At 36.1% G+C, this 20,764-nt stretch overlaps 1 protein-coding gene across 2 annotated transcripts in view; it reads right to left on the bottom strand.

The window, feature by feature from the left end:
- LOC117334340 (TWiK family of potassium channels protein 7-like) overlaps positions 1–20,764 on the bottom strand; it is a 61,962-nt gene that overhangs the window by 14,014 nt on the left and 27,184 nt on the right. The window contains exons 2-3 of one of the 2 annotated variants that reach the window (XR_004534128.1): positions 15,899–16,486; positions 3,070–5,661 (exon numbers count right to left, since the gene is read on the bottom strand). The gene's annotated coding sequence lies outside the window, so the exon portion shown is untranslated. Of the gene's footprint in view, positions 1–3,069; positions 5,662–15,898; positions 16,487–20,764 lie in introns of those variants that run through there. The other variant, XM_033893895.1, reaches the window with a different exon arrangement.

The following is a 20,764-nucleotide window of genomic DNA, read 5'->3' as shown; positions in this document are numbered from 1 at the left end:
GTGATTTAATCTGGTAACAACTAGTCGGTGTCTTCCTTTTTTGACGGTTAACAACTTCATTTTGGTTTCCAGTCACCGGAACAAAACTTGTCGAGCGCATCCGGATTCGTGTTATGCCTTGATTGAAATATATTGTATCCGATTCGACAGAATTAGCCTTTTATTGGATATAACCGAATCGATTATAAGCGGTGTCAGTGTTTGGTGTCAGAGTTTATAACATTTTATATACACATGTATATTGCTTTTGAATGGTATGTTTTGATTATGTTGTTGTTGTTTATCTGTGGCTGTTTTCGTTGTTGTTGTTTTCGTTGTTGTTGTTGCGACATTTTTGTCGTTGGTTTTATGGTATGTCATGTTTCTAAGCAACATTTTAATTCTTTCAAACGCTAACGTAGTAAAAGAAGGCAAAGCGCTCTTTGATGAAAGATATCGACCTGTTTATGGTGATCAAATACATTGTAGCTAGCTGCATTTGATTTAAGTCAATGACACAAATCATTTAATCAGTAATACAATATGAAGGCTGTTTGACACTTTCAAAAAGTTCAACAAACTATACTACAGGGGAAAACATCATGAACAAAATCCTTTATTAAAAATCTTTGTGAGATTATCATACTCACCATAGTCTTTATTAAGTGAGTTTAAGAAACAGGTATGGTTTTTTGGTAATGTATTCTGCAAGAACATTTTCATACCATTGTTAGATAGCAGAAAATAAGGCCATAAAGTTGTTAATGATTATCGAACCAACAACACAATAAATTATGAATGTAGTTTCAAACCGAAAATCGGTCCATAGTACGGTGTTTTTGAAGAAGGCAAGATGTCAAGATAATTCAATTTATGTGTAAAAAATAAATACGGATTTCATTTTACCCCTTTAAATTCAAAATTTTCATTACGTTATTTTAAAAACAACAAATCATGGTACGCGCCAATTTAGAAATGCTAAATTGGAAAACTGTTACAGTATCGTGTGAACTGTGATCCCTTTGATTAGAGATGAAAGGGACACACAGCAACCTAAACATTAAATTGATCGACGTAGCGTGCACAGCTCCTTTTATTTGTAACCTTCAAGGGAAGTTACATATAGGCTTCTCTACTCAGCGAGGTGACCGACCGGTTATATATATGTGCAACCCATCAAATGAATTTCGATTTTGTCCGTGACATATTCCAGGGGTACAGAAACGATAATATTACTTCAAAAATAAAGATATTCTGACGCTCAACAGAATAGTTGTAAAAAAAGACGTCCCCAATATCTAACTGAAATCGGTGCAATATCATATAGAAATAAGAACATGATGTGCGTAGTGGATTCATAACCCGAAAAAAATGGAATGAAAATTAATGGGATCGTGATGGTAGAAACAATATACAAAAAAAGTAAATCATGATAATAATGAAGGCAAAATGTGTTCTATTATTCCTATATTCTATTGATTTGTAACAAATTATCAGATGGCCTCCATCACGACTTTAAAACGAAGCAAGCTCCAAATTATGACGGTTCCTCTTTCGACGTAAAGAATAGATGGGGTGTTAAAAATAGTCCCTATCGAAGTTCCGAAATTTAACGTGACCTGAATTATAAGTCTGTTTCATTATCTTCCAAGGCGATAAATCGACTTAGATAACAGTCTGACGTAACAGAGTTCGAATTATAGCACTATCCACCTGTAACCCGATTGGTTCGATCTTTCCATGTGACGCGATGATGTAAGATTTGATGTGGAATAAGTGATCAAGCTGTATTAATTGAAAATGAGCTCATGCTTTCTCCGAGACGCACACTTTACCCATCAATGATGACAATGACGTTTTGCCTTACTATTTTTGGTAATAGGACAAATAAGGAATGACATCTAATGAATATTCATATATGTTAATTATATACTTCAGCTATGGAGAACTGTTGGAAGTACATATATCTATCCTTTGTATCTAGCGTTGCTTTCCTGTTACAGCGGAAATCGATACCAGTACGTATTTGACACGCCTTCCACCATTACCAATAACCAATGTCTATATTTCCAGATAGATATGTATTAGTCATCGCATGAACGATTGTTCGCTACGGTTTTTCGATTTTTTTTACGATTTGAAGGCGACTTATTATAGATTTCCCGGGTCCGGGTATGCGTCTCCAAGCAGAGCACAAACTAAAATACCGGCTTTTCCTTAGATATGATGACCGGAACAAACTGTAATCATATTGGGCTACCTCATAAAACGATTTCTGTATACTGAAACGTCGTACATATATATTTTCTAAATCTCAATTTACACTTTCTACAATTATCATCCGTGGGTCAACTCAGTCAAAAATCCTCGTATCAATGGCGTCAGTTTATAAATAGAAACCAATCAACATACGAGTCGTAACCCTTTCAGAAAAGAACTCTTCAGTTTTGAGGGAAATTTATTAAAAAGTACATGTACCAATATGGCTGCGCTCATTAAGACGTGCAGATTCTGTGATCATCATATAGTGGGTAGGAAGTCCAATACATATAGGTCTTTATGTTTTAAGCAAGTATTATCTAATACGGCAATATGTCGGGGATGTCAGAAACAGCCTAGATGTGCGTAGTAGCATGTAATTTGTGCGTCAAAAAGATAAATATAATATCAGAATTGAACAACGATTTGGCGGTGTTCACATAGGCTGAATTTCACGAAAGCCAGCTTTTCAATCACCTAGTAGTATAGGTCTGTTTCAGTTGATCGGAAGACATCTCTGTCAGACAAAAGGGTATCAAGAAAATTCTGCTGAAATGGTCGAAACCCGTTGACTATCAAATTTCTGGAACACGTTTTCGAGATCAATCGCCGCCACTGTTGTTAATAGGCAGCTTCTATAAAGCGTATGTTACCTTCAATCAGATTGGCTGAAATTTCAATAGAAAAATATGACGGAGCCTCTAATTGAAACGAGGAATTTTTCACCGAGTTGACTCAAGGGTGATACGTGTAGAGTAGTGTAGCGCAATCCACCGTGGATATCAGACGATGGATAAAATGTAGCGTTTTTGTACCTTGTATTATACTTACCTGTGAATATCTTTTATCATTGGCTCCAATAGTCACATGACAAGATATAATCCACCAATCCGTGTCAATCTTTACCAGGTGTCCTTTGCCTTCATCAAGCCATCACGAGTGGGGAAAAGCATGCAAGCAAGCACCAGGATTCCATAAACGTTTCTATCGGTCTCCAAATCTTTACTTTATGTTAACATCGTTGGTAAGTCTATGTTGGCTAATGCAGCAGATATAACAATGTCTTCAGCATTAACAAAACCATCGTGTTCCGTTCTGATATTACGGTGTTCCGTTCTGATATTACGGTGTTCCGTTCTGATATTACGGTGTTCCGTTCTGATATTACGGTGTTCCGTTCTGATATTAGGGTTTCCAGTATTTTGTGAAAATTTGTTACAAGTTCACTGAACTATATCTCCTGTACAGTCGTTGTTCACTTTGTAACTTTAAACTGTTTTTAATTACGTCACTATGTCGTTTATAAATCTGTCCAATGATCTTCGCCATTTTATCATTATCCACATGTACAGCCAGATAGATTTCCCGTTTCTCCGTTTTTCGCTTGTATTTTTTGTCCTTTTTTAAACCTCCCTCTTATCAACTTTCAATCGAAAAGAAAATAAAGTAAATAGCGAAGCTTTCTTTATTTTAATTTCGGATTTAGAATAGATTCTATTCTTTTTCGAAATCGTAAAAAGATATTTTGATGTACCTTTAACATGGTAGTACTACAGTGTATTTAGTATGTGTGCACTACGTGTACACAAAAAGTATGGACGGATGTGCGTACATTTTTGTAAAAATAAACCTACGCGTTCACATGACAACGTACATCAGTCAAATTGGACACGCTATTCTAAAAAGAGTGGAAATGTATGTGTTAACACTGACAGAGTTTTATGTCAAATATCTTGACAATATTTGTTAATTTTCCACATGTTCGTGAGAACAAAATGGGTATTGCTTTCCGATTTATATATATATATTCCTAGTGCCAATAATGGTGATTATTATTTAAACACTGAAATGCAGGAAATTTCTTTAATAGGCATGGACGAACACTTCTTTAGACTTATTTTATGTTGTTTATTTATTTATCAACTGGTTTATTTATTTGATAAGAAGCATCACAAAAACCTGACTGATACACATTTTTTCATTATTTTTTTTATCAAATTATCTAGATTTATATTTGATGTAAATGAAGTAGTGATGGTCAGGGATAAAAATGAGCAAATCTTAAACGATTTCGTGTTTGTATTTGCGTGCATTGGGTTACAAAATGTCACGCGATAGCATAGATTTATGGCGTTTTTTACAAAACATTGTTAGAGAAGTACAATACAGGTTAAATGTTATATTTGAATTAGTATCGAATAAACAAATACAAAAGGTTTTTTTTGACAATAATGGCTTTGTAATTTAAAATATTTTGACATAATTGATGACGTTATAAATGAATGACGTGTTCACTAGAAATATGAGAACAGATTGGTGAAATCCATTTCGATAGTATTTTCCACTTACTGGCACATATCTATTGATAATTTTAATAATTCTACCTTTCCTAGGAGTCTAGTTTTGTTTCTCTTTTATTTTTATCTTCCGTGAATCTTTATTCGGCTATGAAAGTTTATAACAAATGGATGTGAAACCTATTCTACCACACGACAACATGTTAAAGCTATCAACTATCACGAGACGGATTTTTTTTATGAAAATATAATAATTTATAATGAATATTAATATTGCCAGCACTTTTGTATATTTTAAGCTCCTATTCGTCATCATTTTTATCTAAGATCCCCAATTTCTGTCCAACCCATTTACATTTGGCGATAATCTCATCTTGCATGAGGGAGAAACACATGGATAGAATCGCCATCCCGAACAGGACATAGATGGCGCCAAGAACGAGCTGCGCCTGCGCTTGGGGATTGTCGAAATCCGTTCCTGGAACTACGTCACCGAAGCCGATGGTACTGAGCGTTATAAAACAGAAGTAAGCAGATTGCAGCCAATCCCAGCTCTCCCACAGCCCGAACAGGACGGCTCCGCCGAAGATATATCCAGCAATTACTACCATGGTGACAGTAAGGGGTACAGTGATCTTTTTGTCGTCGAAATCATCATCTTCATCGTCGCTGTCGTCGTCTAGCGCGGGGTCATTGCGTACAGGCACGGGTCTGTGTGGCTCGTGTTGGGTCTTGTAGGACTTAACATCCATTGGAATGATTCGCACGGGTTTGACGTCATCCGGCCGGCCGTTGGTCATTCCCTTCATGCTGTCGGGTGTTTTGGGAGGTATCTTGCTGAATTCGTGCTGCATTGGTGGTGCCTTCGGGATAACCATGTTGGTTTTGTCGCTTCGCCATGCGCCTTCTGGTTCCTTAGCAACCGGTTTGATCTGCACGACCTTGGTCTTGTCCTTGCGCCTGCAGCATCCGCAACAACAAATCTTTGCGTATATGAACCGGAAAATATCAGCTAAAACGTCTCCAATGTTGGCCAGACATAATAACATGAGTGGGATACCCAATACAGCATACGCGATACACACCAGTCGTCCCCAGAACGTCTTCGGCGCTATGTGTCCGTACCCTGAAACACAAACAAGTACCATCAGACAGTATCAAACCGTATGCAATTCTTAAACCGTTTTAGTAATTTTCTCAGAAATCCATAGGATGAATTGTTCGAAACAATATGCCATTTTTTTCGCATGGGAAAGCGACAATGTAGTCGACATTAAGACAAGACACACAAGATATTAGCAACTGTCAGTACATAATCGAAAAGTAGATCCAAGCACGAATTAAACTGGGTCCTTTAGCGGTTTCGCCCTTCTAGGACTCGTCAGTGATGCCTTTAGTGTTGATACCTAAGAGACGTCGGAATCAACTCACATGAGGTAGATAGTGATGTACAAATCTAGATGGGCAGGTGAAATAGCCTTATAATTTAATACCTATTATAATGTTTTATATATTTTAATGAGAGAAAACGACTCGTCAAATATAGATAGCATTTTGTTTCACATTAGGTGATGTAGGAGGGACTGATGGCGACGGCTGTGTTGTTAAATGGTTATAAGATAGAAACAGAAGAGATATCTTTTAGTGGCAACAGTTACATTAGTAATATTTCTCTCCGCTAGGCAGCGCTCATGAATAATATTTCCGAAGCGAAGCCAAAAGAGCCATTGGTCGTCATATAATATGTATAGTTGATTGCCTGACGAAGGAAGGAAGATAACTCTTACAACTATATGTACGAATTTTGACTGCATACTGTTTATAGGTGAACAAATGTCATATCATTGTATAAAACAGCCAGATATAATACAAAAAAATATTAATTATTTAGTATGGTTAAATGAAAAGTTAACAACTATGCAAATCAATATTTTTGAATTGATTGAGACACAGCTTCATGCATGTGTTGGTTTTTCGTTCACGATATTGCTTTTTGCCGGCATTATTAGGTTTTGGTAACGGAATGGACTGGTCGCCAATAAACAGCTGTAAATGGCACTACTCCCACGATCACGCTTTGTACATATAAAACAGGCATTATTTTAGAGACAGAATCAATTTTCGTATTACAATTGTAGTATTTAATGGAAATGGCAATGGTATTTGAAACCCATTGAAGTTCCTTTGATGCTGTTCATTCCAGAATTATTTTTAATTAAATTTTACGTATTTTTGAGAGATGATTGATTTGTAAAACTTTCAGACAATATAAATCTTGGTAAAACAGATAGTTATAAAAAATCTGCGTGCAGTGGGACTTTATCTAAAAAAACCCACTAAAAACAAATGTTTTGTGATGTTAGAGTAACGTCCCTTGGACTGTCATTAAAACTCGTGCTGGTCTGTATGTCTTCTGTACGTTTATCTTTATTTTACTACAACATGTGAAAAGTTAATATTTAGTCATCGTTGCTCTCTACAGATATTGTAATTCAACAAGCGTTCTTATTTTAACTATTTTTGTTAATTTGTTATATACCCAGGATGGCTTATTGAGTGTGTTACGCTGTCAACCTAATTAGGACCCAGCATCCACGTAAACACATTTTGTAACTGCTAAGAGATCTTGTTTTTCGGCATAGCCGTATAATATTCTTTTGGCCCCGGATATGACGCGACAGGTGGCGTTACTGGTCAAGATGAAGTATGTGATTGGTCAATGTAGCGGTAAATGCAAAATGCAGATATGCAGTTAAAAACGAAACAAAGTTAAGAATGTAAGCTGAATAAGTGGATGTATCTTTTCAAATAACACATTAATAAATTGTATTCCTGATTGAAATGCAGTCTTATTATCACCAAAAATGATTCAAACTGATCTAATTTTGTTATCCGTACTGAAACACATTAGTTCGTTGATTTATTTCACCAGCAGTTTTACATTATAACCACCAGCATTAAAACTATACCGTTTATCTTTTTTTAAAGATATTTCTTGTTTTTCTGTTGTCTTTTGTAAAAAAAGACCTCAAAGCAGATTTTTTTTTTAAATATCAAAACTAAAAACTTATGTGTTTCTTATGTATATCCTTTCCAAAATATATGTTACATATACACGTAACTTAACTGGGGCTTAAAAACTTTCCGGAAATACATCTGTTTTTGGTATGTGAATTCGTCACCAGTTATCCTTGGTTTTGACCTTTTGGTAGAGAATAGATGGAAACAATTAGATCATTTTATATGATTGTGAACAGCATTGGAGCTAAACATTTATCGGGTGACTTCAGTACCCGGTTCGCTTTGTCTCCATGTTACGTCCTTCGACAAACTCGCCTAATGGTAATTTACATACCTTTAGTCACACTCAGAATTACACAGCTCTATTGTGGTAATGAAAATTCATGTTTGAAAATCAATTCATTGGGACGTGTTTATGGATTTACTGGCCAATTAAAAACAAACTGGGCGCTTTGAAGCTTGAGTTATTGTACAGTTAGCACTTGAGCTATTATTTGTCGTTGCCATTCTCATCGTCAGTAAACATCATTATTTCAGGCGATGAAAAGAAAAAAATCCTAGAATAAATTCTTGGTGAATATTTAATCATAAAATCACACTTTTTTGACATCATAAAAGGATGGCTATTGGATAGTTTTCTGTGTAAAGGTTTTGCATAAATTACACACCGTGGTTCATCGGGTGGACATAGAATAATAACAACAATCAGGTTAATGAAATTAAGTGTCTGCCTCATGAGAACATGTACAATATCGCAATTAACTCTTTAGATTTCGATGCTTGTTTAACATTGTCACTACCCTGACGTAGAATAGTAGGCGAGTGTCGTCATAGAAACACAAGCGCTTATTCTTCGGTGGCACATGGTCTTATTTTCCATATTTCCCCCTTTTTTTGTGTAAAATGCATTCCCTTATATTTTCGTCAGTTTAAACGACTTCGAGTTAGCGTACGATCTCATTTATCTATCAAAGGTCAAAATGAGTAAAACAATGTTTTGATAAATTAAAGGTCAAGGTCAGAATGGAGTGAAACAAATGTCAAAATCACAACAAAGTGTTTAACTGTATTGATACTGCAAATATGTATCATGATCAAGATGGCATTTTACGGTATGTTGCGTTTTTCAAATGTTTTTTCCCAGAGGAATGGCCATTTTAGTATGATTATGATAATAATAATTACAATAGGAAAACAATTACAATGTACTGTTCTAGTCCTGCTTTAATGTCACTTTGAACTCGTGTTATTTTAGATCTAAATATCGCTGGGTAAGTTGAACTTTTTTCTTTCTTCTGTGTTACCTTTATAATTATCATGTAATGTTTCAGATTTTCTACTACAGATTCTGCAGTTAGGCAGAACTTCAGTTTTATTCCAGATTCTTTACCAGAGATTCCACAGTTAGGCAGAACTTCAGTTTTATTCCAGATTCTTTACCAGAGATTCCACAGTTAGGCAGAACTTCAGTTTTATTCCAGATTCTTTACCAGAGATTCTACTGATAGACAGAACTTCAGTTTAATTCCAGATTTCTTTACCAAATATTCTACAGATAGACAGAACTTCAGTTTAATTCCAGATTCTTTACCAGAGATTCTACAGATAGACAGAACTGCGGTCTAATTCCAGATTCTTTACCAGAGATTCTACAGAACTTTAATTGATTTCAAAATCTACAAAAGTATTGACAGGAGTTCACTTCAATTTCATTCAGGTTATAACATAGACCTATATATTTTTAAATAAAACACATGTTGATTGATTTTCATCCACTGTACAGTGATAATTCGTTTTATTTATGTTTTACATGGGTTTCAAAAATTGATAAAATAGTGTTGAGAATTCATAGTAATAAAAGGAAGTTTCATCCTGGTCAGTGTCTGATGTTGGGTTTGTGTCCTTATTTCCATCACTACATTATTTTCGGTAGTTTGTCCAATAATCGTATAACCATTGTCAGGGACGTATATTTCGCCTCCGTCGCCATGATGGAAGTCAATGCAGTAAACACTCCAATGTCCTCTATCATACTGTTCATTTATATTCTTCAAATTTCTCATCGTGTCAGTTATTTCATTGTGTGTTCGTGTTTCTGTGTTTCTGTCTGTCTGTCTGTCTGTCTGCCTGTCGACGTCTACAAACTACCGAATAGTAAGTCTTCAATCGCGAATAAGCGAATTTTCGTATCTCCAGAACACAGAAGAGTTACCTGTTTTGTATCTCCAGAACAGAGGAGAGTTTCACAATAACTAGACGAGGGGGAATACAAGTGATTTTGATCTTGTTTAGAATGGCGGTATGCCAAGATGACGAATTTAATATGAGGATCATATACAAGAGAAATTCGTCTGTAGTTTTATAGGCGTTTATGTCAGTGTGGTGGTAGTATTAGGGGGCGATAGTTTTGTTTGGAAGGCAGGTGTGCAATACATCCATGTAGGGTATGTGTGTATATGTAGGCTGCCCTATGTTCGTGTTTGTCTCCTTGTGATAACGCGGAACTGATGTCTATTTTATAGTACTACCTCACTGAAACAAACTTCCGGCGACACCTAGCAGGGCACACCACCTGGTCACATTATACTGACATAGTTCCCCCTAAAAAGCTGCACGTTAAGAAGAGGAAGAAAACTACCATTTGTATAGACTATGGTATGTCTTGGCCAGGGGAGAGCGCCTTAAGCCTTCCTCACAGGGGCGAACGCTCAACTAAAGGCCAGGGGACGGAACCCAAAGCCTTCCTCACAGGGGCGAACGCTCGACTAAAAGCCAAAAGCGAGGCAGTGCCAATAGAGGCATACGGAGAAAGAAAGTTGTTTAGAATTTTGTAGCCTCTTACGATCATACAATGGGGCAGCAGATACGATTCTTACGCCCTATTTACATGACTTTTCGGGTGGCGATAGATCGAGGAAGAAATGTTGTCAATGAGGATATCTGGGATGTAACTTCATTGGACAACCTACCTCTTAACAAAGCTAGTGACGCTAACGTTACCAGAGGGGACATTCGGGTCACTCAAGCACACCTTGTTTGCTTGAATTTGCCATTTGCCACATACTCACGAAGAAACATATATCAATGTTTACATTTTGAGCTTTTTACAGTTTTCCGACTTGATACATACCTAACAAACTATCGTGAATCAGAAACTGAAAGAAAATGTGTATTGATGAAAATATACGGGGAATTCCCAAAAATAATAACTGTAGCTGCCGGACCAAGTTTCTCTGAAAATTAGCCCCACAATGCAACGGCGGGTTTTACAGTCCATCCAAAATGGCGGAACGCCGCAAGCGAGGAACTGCGAAAACACAGACAGATTCTGCCAAAAAAAAGACACAAAAGTGTGTGGAATCGGCAAAACCCGAGTATTTCCTTAGAAAAGGAAATGATTCGTTGGAACTTAACGAGAGAAGAAAATTCCGGACGTCTATTGGATTGCTGGTTAACTTTTGAACATTGTCAACTTCAACGATCTAAGATTTTATCGATGTTTTGTTGTATGCATATTGCTACATTTTAAAATTAAGTATTTAAATGTAAACTATATGTTTGTTTATTTTGTTCAGTTACCTGGGTATAACGCGAATATTCTGTTAATATGTTTAAATGAAAGCATTATTAGGCAAAGTTCACGTATGCTCGATATGTAAACACCGGCCTTGCGTGTAGTTATAGCCTCGTTCTCGGCTCCGTGACAAATCTCCCTATAAATATAAATGCGGCGAGTTATTTTTATACACTAATGTCTCAAGGACTCCCCTGGTCAAGCGTCCAGGCCAGTGGTCATTTTAATGTTGGGAGAGCGTGAATGAGCATTTTGGATTGCCATTAATACACGTACAAAATGTATGCAACTAGAATTTTAGGTTGTTGGGGAGTATGTGGCTTTAATCGATATTGAGTTCTGTTGTTTATTTTTATTTATTTATTTATTTATTTATTTATTTATTGTAATTTTGACCAAGCGTGATGAGCATATGAACAATACAGAATAACAATATTGTTTTGCATTTTTCAGCTGTGACACTTCGATTTCCTTACACAGTAAGAATGTACATAAACAAGGACTTAATGACGAACCCATCTAAAACTTGATCAGCATATTTTCGACCATTTTAAGGTAGTCCCTAGCATGATGGGTTCTCTTTCAATTCAGCTGAAAGCTTTATTTATTGTGTAAAAATTCATTTGAACAGTTTCGAGAATTTTTTGTGATGTAGACGGAAGCGAAAACAACGGGAGGCAGATTACAGCAACATACATTGTTTTAACGTCGTAATAGCATTGTTAATGTTGTAATGGGATTATAAGTTTACCTGTAATATCATTGTTAATGTTTTAATGGGATTATAAGTTTACCTGTAATATCATTGTTAATGTTTTAATGGGATTATAAGTTTAGCCATTGTTTAATGTCCTGGTGGAGTACGTTATCATAGTAACAACTCGAACAGTTAACGTGGTATGTGGGCTGCCTTCAATAACGTGTAAATGGTAAATCGATGTCACAAGTCAGCGTCCCTTTTAGAACACGTGGATTTATATTATACAATCCCCAATGTTTGCCCATCATGAAAGTTAAGATAAATTGTTCTTCCTGTTGCTAATATCGATTGCTTGTAACATCGAAAAAAATCGATTTGCCGGATAAAAATATCATATTTATATGTTAATTTTTAGAATTGGTTAGGTTCTTTCTGTTGAAATAAATCACAAAATCATTATCTTAAACGATATCGAGATCATAAATCCAGTCTGCACAATAAAAAAAATGAACAGATATTTCATTATTTAAAGTTTTATCTCATTTTCATGTTAAATGGGAAAATGTTTTGAATTTTTTCCTTTACAATTGTGTTAAGCTTGCCATGCTTTTAACTTTGTTACATCTCTAATCTATCCAGGCCCGCCTTCATTACCTCAACATATGGGGCCTCGCCTGAAATAACCACGGCATGACAATTACCAATAGCGGCAAGGTAAAGGCCCGCATGGGTTTGTTTTGCTTTTTTTGTTGTTTTTTTCTCTTTGTTTTATCGATACTTCGGATACTCTTTCAGGTGTATTCACTCTGTCTTATTCAACTTCATTTTGACTGTGCATACTCTAATTCGGATCGCTTCACAATTCCATTCCGCCCAAAGTATTCATATATAGTATACTCCAGTACCCGTTCGCTCGCAAAATGACAGTCATTGAGAGCTTTGTTAACGATAAAAACAGACATTGTAATACTTCGACTTTCGATATCTTTTATCACTTCTGGGGGTACAATGGGACAAATTATATATTAACATTTACCGTGTTTTACAGCCAAGTTTATCGTCCAAATAAGAGTTACTTCGGCTTTATCTTTTTTCCATTTTCTCGCGATTTGGTTTATATCCCTATAGCCCAAAACGGGGCGTTTCTCAGCTTCCTAACACACACATGCTGACAAGAGCAGGGAACGTCGAACCACGCAGCTAGACTATCCCGACCCTTACCGGGATTTGCCTGGTTTTCAAAGTGTTACAGCATTGTAAAGATACGTTAAAAACCAGTAACCGGAAGTGTGAATGAATACCTATCATGGATTACATACCTTAATCGTTTGAACGACGGTAAATAGGGGTACCTGTAAAGTGCGAAACGAAAGCAAAACGAAACGAAACGAAACGAAATCAAACGAAACGAAACGAAACGAAATCAAACGAAATGAAAAATGAAAACATTGCAAAAATAGATAAATAGACTATTTTAGACTTTGCAAACGCCTTAGTGTCCCATACCCATCGGTGTTAAAACAACACACAGGAGTAAATTTATCGCAATAGGAAGAAAGAAGCATGGCGAATGCTAGCCCCTAAGTATGATGACATTCTTGTATCTGTATCTCTTTGAAAATAAAACAAAATTATTGAACCTAAAAAAGATTATCGCAATATTCGTTCTGTTCTTTAAATATGAAATAACCTTATTCAGAATATGTTTACTTATCTATTTAACTTTTTTTTCAGTTCGCTATTACGGACTATTATGGTCTTTCAGCGGACGAGAATAGATAGGAAATTGAGTGAATGGGAACAGTATAGAATGAAAAAGGAAAGTGGGGTGAAAGAGAGTCGCCTGTCTAATTGATGGTGTGATTATTTTTTGAAAGCGACTCCCAGATTCGAATGGGTCCTAACCTAGCACTGTTTAGTAGCAGTTATGCTTACCCTAGTGCCGCGGTGGCCGAGTGGTTAAGGTGTCCCGACACTTTAACACTAGCCCCCCACCTCTGGGTTGCGAGTTCGAAACCTACGTGAGGCAGTTGCCAGGTACTGACCGTAGGCCGGTGGTTTTTCTCCGGGTACTCCGGCTTTCCTCCACCTCCAAAACCTGGCACGTCCTTAAATGACCCTGGCTGTTAATAGGACGTTAAACAAAAACAAACCAAACCCTAGTGAAGATGAAGGGAGAAGAGAGACCCTACCCTGTGAATTTGGTTTATCGTTTTTGACGCCCTATCCTCTATGCCGGCGTTATCACACCAAAAGACCGCCGGTGAATCTTTATCTTGCAAGTTAGACATTCTCACATGGGACACCAATTTAAGTCCTATCAGACGGACTTGATGTCAGTCGTAACCGGTTAATTTAAGTACTAGTGCTTTATTTTTGTGTCCGCACTTGTAAAACTTCCTTCGATGTCTGATTCAGAATATACGATTAGTCCATTATTTATAGGCATGCAAATCGCGTAGTGTATTGTGTGTATATTAAATATGTGATTCTACCAAAAATAATCAGAAATACTGGTAAAATATCTTCTTACCGATAAATTTATAATCATAAACTATATACACTATTTCTTACCCACCTGCTAATTTTACTTTCAAAATGAATGGGCGTTACTCTTACAAGTCAACGTTGTTCAACTTGCTATCAGCGTTATTTCAAGCACGCACGTTCAGCTACAGTACGTTATTTAATGCATGTCTGACATGGGGTTTAGATGAAAAGAAAATCTCCGAGCAAAGCTGAAATAAAATATATTCCTTTTTCAACCATAGGAAATCCGCCTAACTAACCCAGTACTTAAATATTTTCTAAAACGTATCCAGAATTATTTACAGTTCATCAAAGTTACAGAAATATAGTCGTACTCTGATGCTTCCATTCTGTCTACACTCCCGACACCAGCAATACGGGAACAGCGCGTTTTTATACGAATCGCGCCTTTCAAGTCCAGCGATTTTCCCGGAACTCTAACTTTTTGCGATCAGATACACACCTCGCTTCCTACTATAAAGGATTTGCCTACAATCACCTCTGTCACGTGATTTTAGATCGAGCGTGCACCAATACACTACGCGATTTATACGCCTATAAATTGTGGACTAAGCATATCATCGAATTAGAGTAAATATTTTATATTTAAAAAACTGAGTGAATATTGCGATAAATTCATTCTTTCCTGTGTGTTGTTTTAACACCGATGAGAATGGGACAATAAGGCGTTTGCAAAGTCTAAAATTGTCTATTTATCTATTTTTTTTCAATGTTTTCATTTTTCATTTCGTTTGATTTCGTTTCGTTTCGTTTGATTTCGTTTTGTTTCGTTTCGTTTCGTTTCGTTTTACTTTCGTTTCGCACTTTACAGGTACCCGGTAAATAGCGCCTTCTCTAAATATTTGCATCGCTTCCAACTTCCATGTTTATCAAATTACATTTAAAACAGAAATGAAATAGCATATATCAACTTTTTATAGATCAGCGCCATCAAAACGGAAACCAGCTCTCAGTAAAAAGAAAAGAGGAAAGCGTTAAGTGTCACTTGGCTCAAACGACAGTAACTGGAAAAAACCTGTCGTTCCTACGTTCGATATTATCAGCATTACTCTGTGTTTTCAATGAATTTCTGGTCGACATGTTATTAGTGAGCATTTCACTGACCATCGTGGCAATTATAATAAAGATCAATTATATCATGGCAAGTATATTAATGGTAAATTACCATAATGGTAAATATCGTAATCAATTACAATAATGGTAAATATCGTAATCAATTACAATAATGGTAAATATCGTGATCATTTATACTAACAAGCCAATATCTTTGTGGTATATTATATATAATTATATGGTGGCAAAAGATTATATATTTTTTATTCAATCGTAAGTTTACCACAGTAAAAAGAAGGATTACAATTTATAATTTTATCTATAGAATGCGTTTACTTCGTTAGCGGTTCGTGCTATTTACATTAAATGGAACCATACAATAAATGACACATGAATTGTCTAATGTCTTCATGATGGGCTATGATGTACAATGTACAGATGACGGTTACACCAATCAAGTCTTACCTATAGTTGAGATGACCGTTACAGAGAAGAACAGAGCTCCCGGCCAGGACCATTTGTACGTCGGGCCGTCCGCCTTTCCGAAGTCGGCACACACACTTCCGTCATATCCGATCGCGATACTGTTGTCCCGGAAGGTCTCTAGTAAAACACGGAGCTGAATCGTCATGACGGATTTATCCGGATTCCCGTCGTTTTCGGTGATGACATTTAACATATTCGTAAGGGTTTTGTTCTCCATTGGTTCATACTCTTCCTTCGAGTCATAACATATCTGTTGTTCGTTGTTTTTTTCCAGGTGTTCAAAGATGAATCCTCCCGCGACACAGTATAAAACTACCATCCCACAAAGCCCGACATGGGAGAACAGGAATTTCATCACATTTTTGCAGCATCCTTCACGAGCCTTTAAACCCATCTTGTGGATATGTTTGCTCAAAGTGAACCACTGAAGATAAAATGTAGCCTTAAATGTTAAAATCCGGATATTTTGATCAGCTTCTGGGTCCTTTTTGAGCTACATTACTGTATCGAAGTTGGTGAACCAGGTCAATGAGTGGTCAGGTATGGTGTTGGTCCAACGTGTCCCACCTGGAATGATAGATTTTAAACCTCGTTACTTACATAGATATTGACTTAGTAAAATAAAGCTACAGTGAACAGCTATAGATCACAGGTATCCAGTTATCGACTCATTATAAAGGAAACCAAATACATCCGTAACATTTACCGCCGAACTACAAACATAAGTATTGGTCTCCAAACAAAATCTGTCGCTTTGTCGTGACAGTATTGCACTAATGAAATCAATACAGTTCTAAGTGAACCATTTACCTGTTTTTATCATATTTTAAAAGAAAAAAACGAAGTAAACTCTTAGTGCACCGCAAATTTCAAAGTTGAATTTTTTTTTTTTTTTTTGTGTGTGTGTGTGTGTTTTGTTTGTGTGTTTTATATTGCCTTGTACCACATATTAAATCGATTGTTATGTTTGTACATGTAACATACTGGTCTATGAGATATCTATCATTTATGGTCTAAGGGCATGTAATCTCGTTCCGGATATTTAGTTGTTTATTTTATTCGTTTAGACATAAGACCGGATAAGTTTACCGGCAACTGTTTTATAATTGTTTTTGAAAAGAAGGATGGCGATGCCCTAGCATGTCGTGTCGTATAAGAGTCGTGTGATCTTTCAACCATTCCCCAAACCTCGACATTACACAATATTCACATAAATATGTTCAAATGTATCTAAAACATGTGCTAAATCGCTTTTCACATCTTACGGTTTAATCTTTAGAACATTTATGGGGGAAATCCGTTAATTGTAAACAAAAAAACACATACTACTCGTTTAGCATTGTGCCCTGAAGGCCAGAGCTGTTAGGCGGACCGTATATACTAGATTGTATGTGCCGAGTAAGCCCGCCGTATGTATGCTTTCCATTAACTTCGTTTCGCAATGTTTTTCTTACGAAGGTTTAAATGATGAAGACATTCCTCTTTTATACTAATCGCCCAAAGTTTTCAAAATTAAGATTGATATTAGAAATTCATTAAGTGTACTAATAACTTAAAAAGGAATGCAAAAGTGTCGGTGACTTTAGATTTGTGTTAATGACCATATCAGTACTCGCGGAGACTTAAACCCAAATGAGTAGTCATTATATTTCTGTATGACTCCAAATCATTGACACATATTTCTCATCAGTCGTGATATTTAAAGAAATGTATCTATTTATAAAAACGATCAAAACTGAAATATACTAGTTACGCGTTTTTGTCTACTTTGTGTCGCTGAAACAACTGACATCATGCAAAGATGGTATCCATTGATGCCGGGGCTAATCAAAACTCATCTATAGTGTTATCACACCGAATTGCCATACATGAACGCTTTAGAATGACACTCCGCCCGATGATATAATAACTTACAAGAAGCTGACCAGTTACACACACCAACTGATTAAACACTGTAAGATAACTGACGTTACCCAACTGAAAGAATTCGTTTTGCCTTTTGACACATTTCAAGAACAACACCAACTGAAATGTTGACGAAAACGGTCCCCTTCAGGGGCGACATTTAATCTAGTTAAGGATAAAGCCATCATGTGGCTTCTAACGAGACATTAATCATCACCAATTGAAGAAGCAAAACATCAATAACAGTTGTTGCAATCCTACATTAGCGACTACAAACAAAATATGATTTTTTAAAACTGCTGGCCTAAGTGAGGTTGAGAAGAAACTGTTGTATATACGATAGTTTAAGAGGACAATTATTGTAAGGTTTGAGCTGTGGTTAACCAACGATTATCAATTTATTTGATAATAAAACATACACAAATAGACAAGGATACATAATGTAGTGCTGAGTGCTTTCATTAAATTGAATGCATCTATTTCTGTGGATGAATAGGGTTGTTTTTTTCACAGTGCTGAAAAATTAAAACATTATTTATCACCATCGAAATCATGAATTGTACATCATGTTGCATTTTGTTCGTTTAAATCTACTACATGAAAACGGAATCAAATGTTAACCCTGCAAAATGTAGGGATTATAAACTAGTATTGCTTCCTAGATATCTAGAATGGGACATTTAATGTCGTGGTACTGAACTCTCTGGCATTGATTTCTACAATGTGCTATTGTTTATTCCTTTGTTTCAAAATCAATGGAAACTAAACACAAACCTTACTTCAGAGCATTTCTGAGCGCAAGCGTCATAGGCTATGAATGCTGTACCACTATCATTTAAAAGGCAATTAAAGTCCAAACCAAACATTAAATTAAGTTTTAACAAAAACTGAAATGCTCTATGCTGTGATTATCGACGGTTTGTTGCTTACAAGTACCTAAAAGGACAAAAACTGATCTAATTGATCTCGATTTCAACAATAGAAGGGATCTTGTATAAATATTTCGTTATTTACAATCGATTTCAACTATAGTCAGAAGATTGAGTTAACATCTACTTGTGTCCTCAATTCCAACTATTTTTATAAACACTTTTTCATGAGTATAAAAATCAGTTTTTTTCATAATCAGCTCAAAAAATTGAATTACTGATTTTTTTCTTTTGTTTTGTTTTATCGTCAGTTCTACATAGAAACTCGTCGCATCTACTTACAACTCTATCTGTAAACTTATTGTCCATGAGAAGCAATTGAAATTTGAATCTACCCCTTTTTTTACGAGTTTGATATTTAGAAATAAATGAATACAAAACACATACTGGTATGCATTTTACCCATCGACTGCTTTCGATAAACGTTTAGATGATAAGTATGCAAGAGGAAGAAGACTAATTAATCACTGATTCGTCCTGTTTTTTAAGTTTATACAAACCCAAGTGATTTCCATATTTCCCTCGATGATGTCAGTAAACCCTGGGAAGGGTGTGTCGATCAATTTCAATCTCTCCTGTAGTTGCCGGAAGCAAAGCGCTGCCACGATATGCCAGCTTGTTTGATCATTAGGGATACTATTATATAATCATATCAAACCTTGTGTTCGGTAGCCCTGTGTGTCCAGTATCAGTTTATGATTTGCAATTCAATCTGTCCAATCCCAACATGCCTTGATTCCCGACGCCATTTCTTTGTATATGTAGATGTGTCTGTGTCGGAGTAACAACAGAGAATTCCTGTAATTTGACACCGAGAGGAATGTAAAAAAATTATATCAGGTTTCAGCTAAGTTCTGAATGATATATGTACTCCGGCTTCCTTTACGCAAGACCTATGATTTATTTTCTTGAAATGTTTTTAAAAATGTTTTGCTCATATTTTTTTTTCTTTCTTTTATTCCCTCGGAAAGGAATAATGCATTGTTTCATGAAGGTGAGGGCACATTCCTCCCGTAGTTCTAGCATATCTTCAGTTTCTAGGAAGGCGAGGGAATGTTAACAAAGTATAATTGAAAAGCCTTGTACTGTTTTGTCATCTGATACATTGAGTCATTGTCCTACAGTTAGGTTTCGATTTTTGAACCGATCGCTTGATATACAAGTATAACTTTATTTTTATTCCCTCAATTTTGAATATCACATTCCCTCAATTTTAAATATCACATTCCCTCAATTTTAAATATCACATTCCCTCAATTTTAAAAATCACATTCCCTCAATTTTAAATATCACGTTCCCTCCATTTTAAAAATCACGTTCCCTCCATTTTAAAAATCACGTTCCCTCAATTTTAAAAATCACGTTCCCTCAATTTTAAAAATCACATTCCCTCAATTTTAAATATCACAGTTCTGTTTCTAGCCAAACTGAAATAGAACCCTGAAATATCTTGTGATATACATATGATGATACATTAATATTACGAACTGTTTCCTTGACAGATGTCGACTACTGTCTGACAAAGTAACAAGGTTTGTAGATAGCTGATGTAAAGGTAACATGTAATGGTCGACATGATGCTCTCATATATCCTCTGTGGGATGTAGAGACATGTTCGATATTTATTGATATCCCTAGTGGTTGTCACCACACTTGTTCTACTTTTGAGGATATGACTTAACCTGAATTTAGCCTTCATTTGTATGGCAGGTGTCGTGACCTACATTTTTATGACAGGTGTCGTGACCTAGGTTTGTATGGAAGGTGTAGTGACCTAGGTTTGTATGGCAGGTGTAGTGACCTAGTTTTGTATGACAGGTGTAGTGACCTAGGTTTGTATGGCAGGTGTCGTGACCTAGTTTTGTATGGCAGGTGTAGTGACCTAGGTTTGTATGGCAGGTGTCGTGACCTACATTTGTGTGACAGGTGTCGTGACCTACATTTGTGTGACAGGTGTCGTGACCTACATTTGTATGGCAGGTGTCGTGACCTAGTTTTGTATGGCAGGTGT

The sequence above is a fragment of the Pecten maximus genome, chromosome 9 (genome assembly GCF_902652985.1).
Source record: "Pecten maximus chromosome 9, xPecMax1.1, whole genome shotgun sequence".
NCBI classification, from domain to species: domain Eukaryota; kingdom Metazoa; phylum Mollusca; class Bivalvia; order Pectinida; family Pectinidae; genus Pecten; species Pecten maximus.
This window is presented reverse-complemented; position numbering and strand designations above follow the sequence as displayed.